The 8,147-nt window shown below is 39.8% G+C and overlaps 1 protein-coding gene and 1 pseudogene across 1 annotated transcript in view; one reads left to right on the top strand and one right to left on the bottom strand.

Annotated features, from left to right (window-relative positions):
* The window catches only part of LOC104989017 (chromosome unknown open reading frame, human C2orf43), an 89,083-nt gene that overhangs the window by 18,432 nt on the left and 62,504 nt on the right, over positions 1 to 8,147 (top strand). The gene's annotated exons all lie outside the window — the stretch shown is intronic.
* The window catches only part of LOC104989107, a 10,213-nt pseudogene continuing 2,067 nt past the window's right edge, over positions 2 to 8,147 (bottom strand).

Below are 8,147 nucleotides of genomic sequence, written 5' to 3'. Positions count from 1 at the left end.
CCTTTAGATCCTTCTGGATGCCCGAGAGGGTATCTGCACTTTTCCTGAGTCAGGCAACCTCTTCATCCTTCAGCTTCTGGTTGATAACACTGGTTAACTCCCGAGCGTTCAGGATACATGGAAGACTCAGGAACACTTCATTCTCAAAGCCATACATCCCTTCACAGTTGTTGACACTGGATGACTCCTGGATAGACTTTTCATCATGGATTCAATAAGATCAGCCACACTTAATCGAATAGCCCAGATGGTGTCTGTCGCCTTTGAGCTTGATGACTTATAGACATTTTCAACCACCATCTTATGCACTTCCTTCCAATTTTCGCTGTGATTATCTGTTCCCATTTCTGGATTCAGTTCCTGGAGAGAAATGCCTGCCACATTCACTTCACTCCACACAACCACACTTGAGTCATCATGTTCTCCTAGAATCCATCCGTGGTGGCTTGGGATGAATGCGTTTTTTCAGCCATAAAATAGTGAAGTCTAGCAAAATCCAGATTACATCGATTGCCAAACACACAGTGCTTGGGTAATCCACTTAGTTTCCAGGTAACATATATGAGAATATCCACTGGGTTGGAACCACCAGTCAGGACTGTACTTGATGATCTGAGGAATGATGAACTTAAAGACATTAATGTTCCTTTGCAGCAGATTCAGATGACTCTCTCCCTCTTGCTGGCGAACTCCTGCAGTTACTGCCACAATCTTGAAATTGGCAGTGACAGAGTAATCTTTGTCTGCCACAGTTTTTGGTGTCTGAAGGAATAAGCTTCCGTGCTGCAAGTGCAGCATTTCTCCTTTGAGTTTATTTTCCAAAACACCCACGAGAGCAAGCTTATTAAAGACTTGCCCAGAGTGCTGATGCCACATGCAATACCGACTTGTCCAACACTCACTACAGTGATTTATTGTTTGGGACCGTTGCCTCTTCTTCTGCAACTGGTGGCAATCAGTTTTTCTTTAGGGAAAGAAAGTTCTTCAGATGGCTGTCAGGATTGCAGAAGAAAGTCAGAAGCCTGCATTTCCTAGGGTGCAGGATCGGCAAGGAAGGAGGAGGAGGCAGCCTTGGCTGCCTCTGAGCTTCCTCTACTATGATTCCAACTCTGTTTAAAAACAATTTTACTTATTTTGGCTGTGCTGGGGCTTCTTCATTGCTGCTCAGGCTTTTCTATAGTTGTGGTGCACGGGCTTCTTATTGTGGCAGGTTCTCTTATTGCAGACCACAGGCTCTAGGATACAAGGGCTCAGTAGTTGTAGCTCCCTGGCTCTAGAGCACAGGCTCAACAGTTGTGGCACACGAGCTTAGTTGCTCTGTGTCATGTGGGATCTTCTTGGATCAGGGATTGAACTGTATCTCACGCATTGGCAGGTGGATTCTTTACCACTGAGGCACCACGGAAGCCAGATGCCAACTCTTGAGAGTGCAATCTGAGATTTCCTTTTTCCTAATTCAATTTACTCACTAAATCTTTGAGTACCTGCCTTTGAGTATCTTTGAGCCTGTCTCTTTGCTAGCACTTACAGAAAAATACCTCTGTGCTTAATGTACTTTACATTGTTTAGTATTAGTATTATCTCACCTCCCAGACTCCCTTTTTAAAGCATTACAAGTAAGATTACCCTTATCTTGGCTAATGTCCTCCTCTCTTCAAAAACAGTTTCCACACTCAGTAGTGATCAGGTCCTTGATAAGCAAGAACATCCAGACTGTTGCAGCTCTAAAGTTGCTCAGATTTCTTCCATTACCATTTTCATCTACTTTATATTTTTTATTTCCCTAATCATGTTCTGTTTAGAATGATAAATTTATAGATTAAGTGTAGTCCTTCTATAAATTCCTCCAAAAATTCTAATTGCATTTTTTTTCATAGGAACAGAAAAAAATCCTAAAATTTGTATGGAGCCACAAAAGACACCAAATAGGCAAAATAATCTGGAGGAAGAGGATTGAAGTTCAGGTTCAAAGTTAAAGTATCACACTCCCTGATTTCAAGCTATATTACAAAGCTAGTGATCAAAACAGTGTGGCGGTGTTATAAGAACAGAGAACCCAGGAAAAACCATGAATAAAGGCTCAACTAATCTTTGACAGGGGCACCAGGAATACACAATAGGAAAAGGATGGTATCTTCAATAAATGGTATTGGGAAAACTGGATATCCACATACAAAAGAATAAAAAGAGACTGTTTATATGCATAAACAGTCTATATGCATATTAAGTCATTACCTTGTACACTTTTAAAAACAGTAATGTTGTACAACCTAACTATATGCAAATTTTGTCAGTCATACTTCAGTAAAGCTGGAAAGAAAACAAATAATTATTGAAGCTAGACCATGGATACATAGAGATCTATTATACTATTCTCTGGACTTGTGCACGTTTGAAAACTTCCACTCTTAAAAAAAAGAGTTTAAAGAAAGAAAAAGAAATATAGAATCTTAAAGCTGAAAGTGGGTGCTTATGCTCAGTAGCTCAGGCGTGCCGACTCTTTGTGACCCCATGGACTGTAACCCTCCAGGCTCCTCTGTTCGTGGGATTTTCTAGGCAAGAATACTGGAGTGGGTTGTCGTTTATACCTCTGGAGAATCTTCCTGACCCAGGGATCAAATCCACATCTCTTGAGTCTCCTGCATTGGCAGGCAGATTCTTTGCCATTGCACCACATGGGAAACCCCTAAAGCCAAAAGTATCGTCATTAAATTCCATCTTAAACCCTTATTTTTCAAGGAAGGAAAGTAAGGCCTAACAGGGCTAAATGACCTTGTGTCAGTGAATGGTAGAATCCAGACAGGATGCCAGCACTGCTGATCCTGAGGCCAGTGCTTTAGTCCTGTGGTAGCTCATCCCAGGTGGCTGGTGCAGCGAATAGCCCTTCGTGGTCACAGATTGTATCTTGGTCTGCCATCCTTTTCCGCTGTGACTTGTAAGGGGGACTGGGTAAATGGAGTATTGATGAGATTATGCAACTCGGCAGATGCTTGCCTAAATCCCTCAAAATGCTATTTTTCATAGTGTCTTTCTCTTTTTACATGTATGTGTGTATATATTTTTCTGTGAATGCAGTTTACTTGCTAGCCTTTTACACTTTGCTTAAATACTAGGGTATGCTTTGAAAGGCAAGTAACTATGGATTACCTAGCAATGAGAGATTTTGTGAAGTGAAATTAAATATATAGATTTCATTGCCTTGATTAAAAACATCTATTTCCACAACTATCACCTTCAAATGTGACTGAAAGTGAATCAAATGTGTGGTATACACTTGCTTTACCTTGAAATAGTTTAAAAGATACGTATTTCATTGTTCTAAGTTATTTCTTCATACATACTCAAAGAAAGTTGGGGGTTTATTACAACAGTTTTTCCTGTCAGGAAATTTATGTTTGCTTAAAATGTGCTTTGACTATCTTTGTGTTGTGTTGGAACACAGAGGTGTTAAAAGAATTCTTAGGAAACAGGCTTGCTTTACATACTAAATCTCGAAAAGCTGCCAACTGGCCTGTTATCTTAAGTCCAGAACGAGAAGAGATAACCACGGACAGGAGGAGATAGGAAGTAGTGAAAATACCTCGTAGTACACTTCTTTCATGGTGTTGAAATTTAATGATGATTAGCTAGTGTGTTATATTCCTACATTCAGACCTCAGTGAGAAATACCATCATAATAGAAACTCTGTACTGAATTACCTATTGAGAAGAGTCCCAGCTCAGCCATCATAATAAGCCCTTAAGTCATACTTGAAGACAAAGACATTGAACAGAACATGAGTAGCAACTTTGAAAGTTGAAAATAGACTCAAAGAATAACCTTCCATCGATGGCTCTCAATCTTTGGCAGTTATCAGAATCACTTGGAGGATTTATTGGAACACAGATTACTGGGTGCCACCTCATAAGCTGTTGATTCAGTGTATGTAGGGTGGGACCTGAGAATCTTCCGCATTTCTAACAAACTCCTAAGTACTATCTGTCCTGGTACCACATTTTCAGAAGTCCTGCCATAGATCTTCACCAGTAAAGATGTCTTGGTGGGGAAAACCAGTAGAAAGTATCTGTTGTTATGTTTGAATTTCCTTAGCTTATGCTGCTTGTGTGCTCTTGGAGTTAATGACAGTAATTAGAGCCTGGGTCCTTTGCTACTAATGAGAACAGTGCCATCTAGAGGCATTAGCCCAAAGGGCCACCACAGGGCCAAAGGAAACTGGTTTCTAGAGGAGGGTGAAAGGGCAGTTCATCCATCCTCAAGGATTTCTCAACAGCCTACTAGGTTATTGTGTGTGGTGCTACAGATGTATACGAAGAAATGAGAATGCCGCCTTTTAGTGAATTTCCACCCATGTTGTGAGTACCCCAAAAGTTCTATAAAGGGCAGATGGGGGTCTGAGCTTCACCAGTGGCCCCCCACCCCACCCCCCCGCCCCGCATTCAACCAGAGCAGTTGTGCTTTCATCCGTTTTACGTACTGGAGGCTGTATTTGTAAACGCACGCTACAGTCGATTGATTTGGACAGATATATTATTCATCATCCAAGATTATTGTTCTAAAGTACAGGTTTTCTGACATGCAAAATATGGTGTGAAAAATACATAACTACTGAGAGAAAAGACATAAGCTCTAACCACACATCAAATGTTGAAAGTATGTTTTGCTTCATATTAGCACATGTTAAAATTATGAACAGTTGGAAATAATATTCTAGTTGCGCCACATTATCACAGTCATAAATTGAGTATAATTGGGAGAACAGATGTTCACCAATGTCAGAAGGAGGTGATTCAAGGGGGAAAAAAAGTGTGAAAAGAAAATTTGAGGAATTAGGAGTATAAACTCTTTCTGGCTTTGATTTAGTATGGAGTCAACTTACTTGATGGCAGATTCATTATCAACTATTTTAAGTCATTTGTTCAAAACGTGTAACATAAAAGCTAGAAATCATGGGTTAGTTTCACCTGATAAAACATGAACTAAAAAAATTACACAGTCTTTCAACGAATGATGAATTTGGGCGATGTTTATCCAGAGAATCATTAAACCACTCCCATTCTAGCACCCAAAACTGAAAGAAACAGAAAAACCAGTAGGCCTTCTCTTGCCAGAACTGATTGGCAGAGGAACATGGAGGTTAGAGGGAACGACTACAAGGCAGGGACAGTCAGTCAAGTCTCAGGGCTCACAAGAAATAAACAAGTGAGTCAGTGGTAGAAAGAGGCAGAAAACCAAAGGGTAGAGCAAGAAGAAATGTTGAGAATCAAGCAAATTGTTAGATTCTCGTGGAAGACAGAAGAAAGCAGCAGACAGGAGCAGGGAGCCCAGCATTGTAGCTGAGGTCCTGTAACACAGATGGCGCCTTTGTCCTTCCCTTTGAGGTCCCTGGGTCTCTTCTCACTGCTTATACAGTGGAGTCCAGACTCCTGGGTGATGTTCAGGGTTCTACTTGATCTAGTCTCAACCTTCCTTTCTAGCCTTATACGTTCTACCTTTCCCATAACCACAAACAGACATAGAACTCATCGTGGTGTCCAAAATTATACTCACACTTTTATGCCTTTGTGTTATACTATCATGAATTTAGAGTGAATTTCACTTCTCTTTTTAGTTATGTATAGATAATGCTAAGCAACACATGATATTGTTTTGTGTGTTTTTTACAGCATGACCTAAAGAGCAAGCTGTACATTCATCTTGCTTAAAGTATTCTTTAAAATATGAAGTGCTGTTTTTAGCCCTTAATCTCCATGTGTAAACTGTTTAATTTAATTAAAGTTATCCTTAAGGTGTAGATTTGGAGTAATGATGGGCGCAGGATAGGAGACTTCACTGGTTGAGAAAATTCTGGTGTAAGATTTAGAGAGTTTCTGTCTGCAGGCTCAGTCCTAGCAGAAGGCTCATGTAGCACTAATCTTTGGGCTTGTTAGTTCTGTGGTCATTGGTGACTTGTAAATACTGTTTGTGTGACAATATATAGTAAAACATATGCGTTTAGATTCAGTGCGTATCAAGATAAATATGTATGTGGGTGTGTTGTTAAAATATGTATTGTTAAATTTAGACCATTGTGATAGTGTTCAAATGTGTAGTTAAAATTAGTTATAGTAGTGTGAATATAATAAATGTATTTTCCAGGTATCTCTCTTGGTTTACGTGGAGAAAGGCATAGTACTTTTTATGTACTGTGAAAACATGGCAACATTTCTTTTCACTTTTTATAAATTCAAGAGGGTGTTACTTTCCTATTGTGATCCAATAAAACTCTATTTTCTTAAGGAAATGCTTGAGCTATACTTACTTCAATATTTTGTAATGGTATTTTCATCTATTTCTGTTTCCTCTTATTAGACTATGAGCTCCTTGAAGACAAAGGAATGTATTGTATTTACATCTGTGTTTTCAGTATTTCATGGGCCAGTTAGTCACTGTTTTCTGTCAGAATAGTCAATTTAGTTCACATGAAATGAAAGAAAATAATAGTTACCAGTGTACCTGAAGATATACAATGTCAATTTTGATCCAAAATTGACAGAATTTTAGTAACTGGATCAATCAGTTTGAACAAATAGATGAAAAGTAAAGGTGAAGTATTGATATTACTTAATTTCTCAAAGAACAGATTTTACATACCTTTTGAAATAAACTCTATAATCAGTAAATGAGCTATGAAGTGGATTTCATTGAGATGGGTCTAAGAAAGAGGCTCAGGTTCTAAAAGGGAGTTGTCAATATCCTATTCAGGGCCATATATTGATAAAGAATTAGTAAATTGGATATAGTTCAGTTCACTTGCTCAGTCGTATCCAGCTGTTTGTGACCCCATGGACTGCAGCATGCCAGGCCTCTCTGTCCATCACCAACTCCCAGAGTTTACTCAAACTCATGTCCATTGAGTTGGTGATGCCATCCAACCATCTCATCCTCAGTTGTCCCCTTCTCCTCCCGCCTTCAATCCTTCCCAGCATCAGGGTCGTTTCCAATGAGTCATTCTTCACATCAGGTGGCCAAAGTATTGGAGTTTCAGCTTCAGCATCAGTCCTTCCAATGAATATTCAGGACTGATTTCCTTTAAGATGGACTGGTTGGATCTCCTTGCAGTCCACGGGACTTTCAAGAGTCTTCTCCAACACCACAGTTCAAAAGCATCAATTCATCGGTGCTCAGCTTTCTTTATAGTCCAACTCTCACATCCATACGTGACTACTGGAAAAACCATAGATTTGACTAGACAGACCTTTGTTGGCAAAGTAATGTCTCTGCTTTTCTTTCTTTTTTTGTCTCTGCTCTTCAATATGCTGTCTAGGTTGGTCATCACTTTTCTTCCAAGGAATAAGCATCTTTTAATTTCATGGCTGCAGTCACCACCTGCAGTGATTTTGGAGCCCCCCAAAATAGTCTGTCATTGTTTCCATTGTTTCCCCATCTATTTGCCATGAAGTGATGGGACCAGATGCCATGTTTTCTGAATGTTGAGTTTTAAGCCAACTTTTTCACTCTCCTCATTCACTTTCATCAAGAGGCTCTTTAGTTCTTCACTTTCCTCCATAAGGGTGGTATCATCTGCATATCTGAGGTTGTTGATATTTCTCCTGGCAATCTTGATTCCAGCTTGTGCTTCATCCAGTCCAGCGTTTCTCATGATGTACTCTGCTTATTAATTAAATAAGCAGGGTGACAATATACAGCCTTGACATACTCCTTTTCCTATTTGGACCCAGTCTGTTGTTCCATGTCCAGTTCAAACTGTTGCTTCCTAACCTGCCTTCAGATTTCTCAGGCGGTAGGTCAGGTGGTCTGGTATTCCCATCTCTTTCAGAATTTTTCACAGTTTATTGTGATCCACACAGTCAAAGGCTTTGGCATAGTCAATAAAGCAGAAAGAGATGCTTTTCTGGAACTCTGTTGCTTTTTCAATGACCCAGCGGATGTTGGCAATCTGATCTCTGGTTCCTCTGCCTTTTCTAAACCCAGCTTGAACATCTGGAAGTTCATGGTTCACATACTGTTGAAGCCTTCCTTAGAGTATTTTGAGCATTAGTTTGCTAGCATGTGAGATGAGTGCAGTTGTGCAGTAGTTTGAGCATTCTCTGGCATTGCCTTTCTTTGGGATTGGAATGAAAACTGACCTTTTCCAGTTCTGTGGCCG

Source organism: Bison bison, unplaced genomic scaffold (assembly GCF_000754665.1).
Source record: "Bison bison bison isolate TAMUID 2011002044 unplaced genomic scaffold, Bison_UMD1.0 scf7180017864145, whole genome shotgun sequence".
Taxonomy (NCBI): Eukaryota; Metazoa; Chordata; class Mammalia; order Artiodactyla; family Bovidae; genus Bison; species Bison bison.
This window is presented reverse-complemented; position numbering and strand designations above follow the sequence as displayed.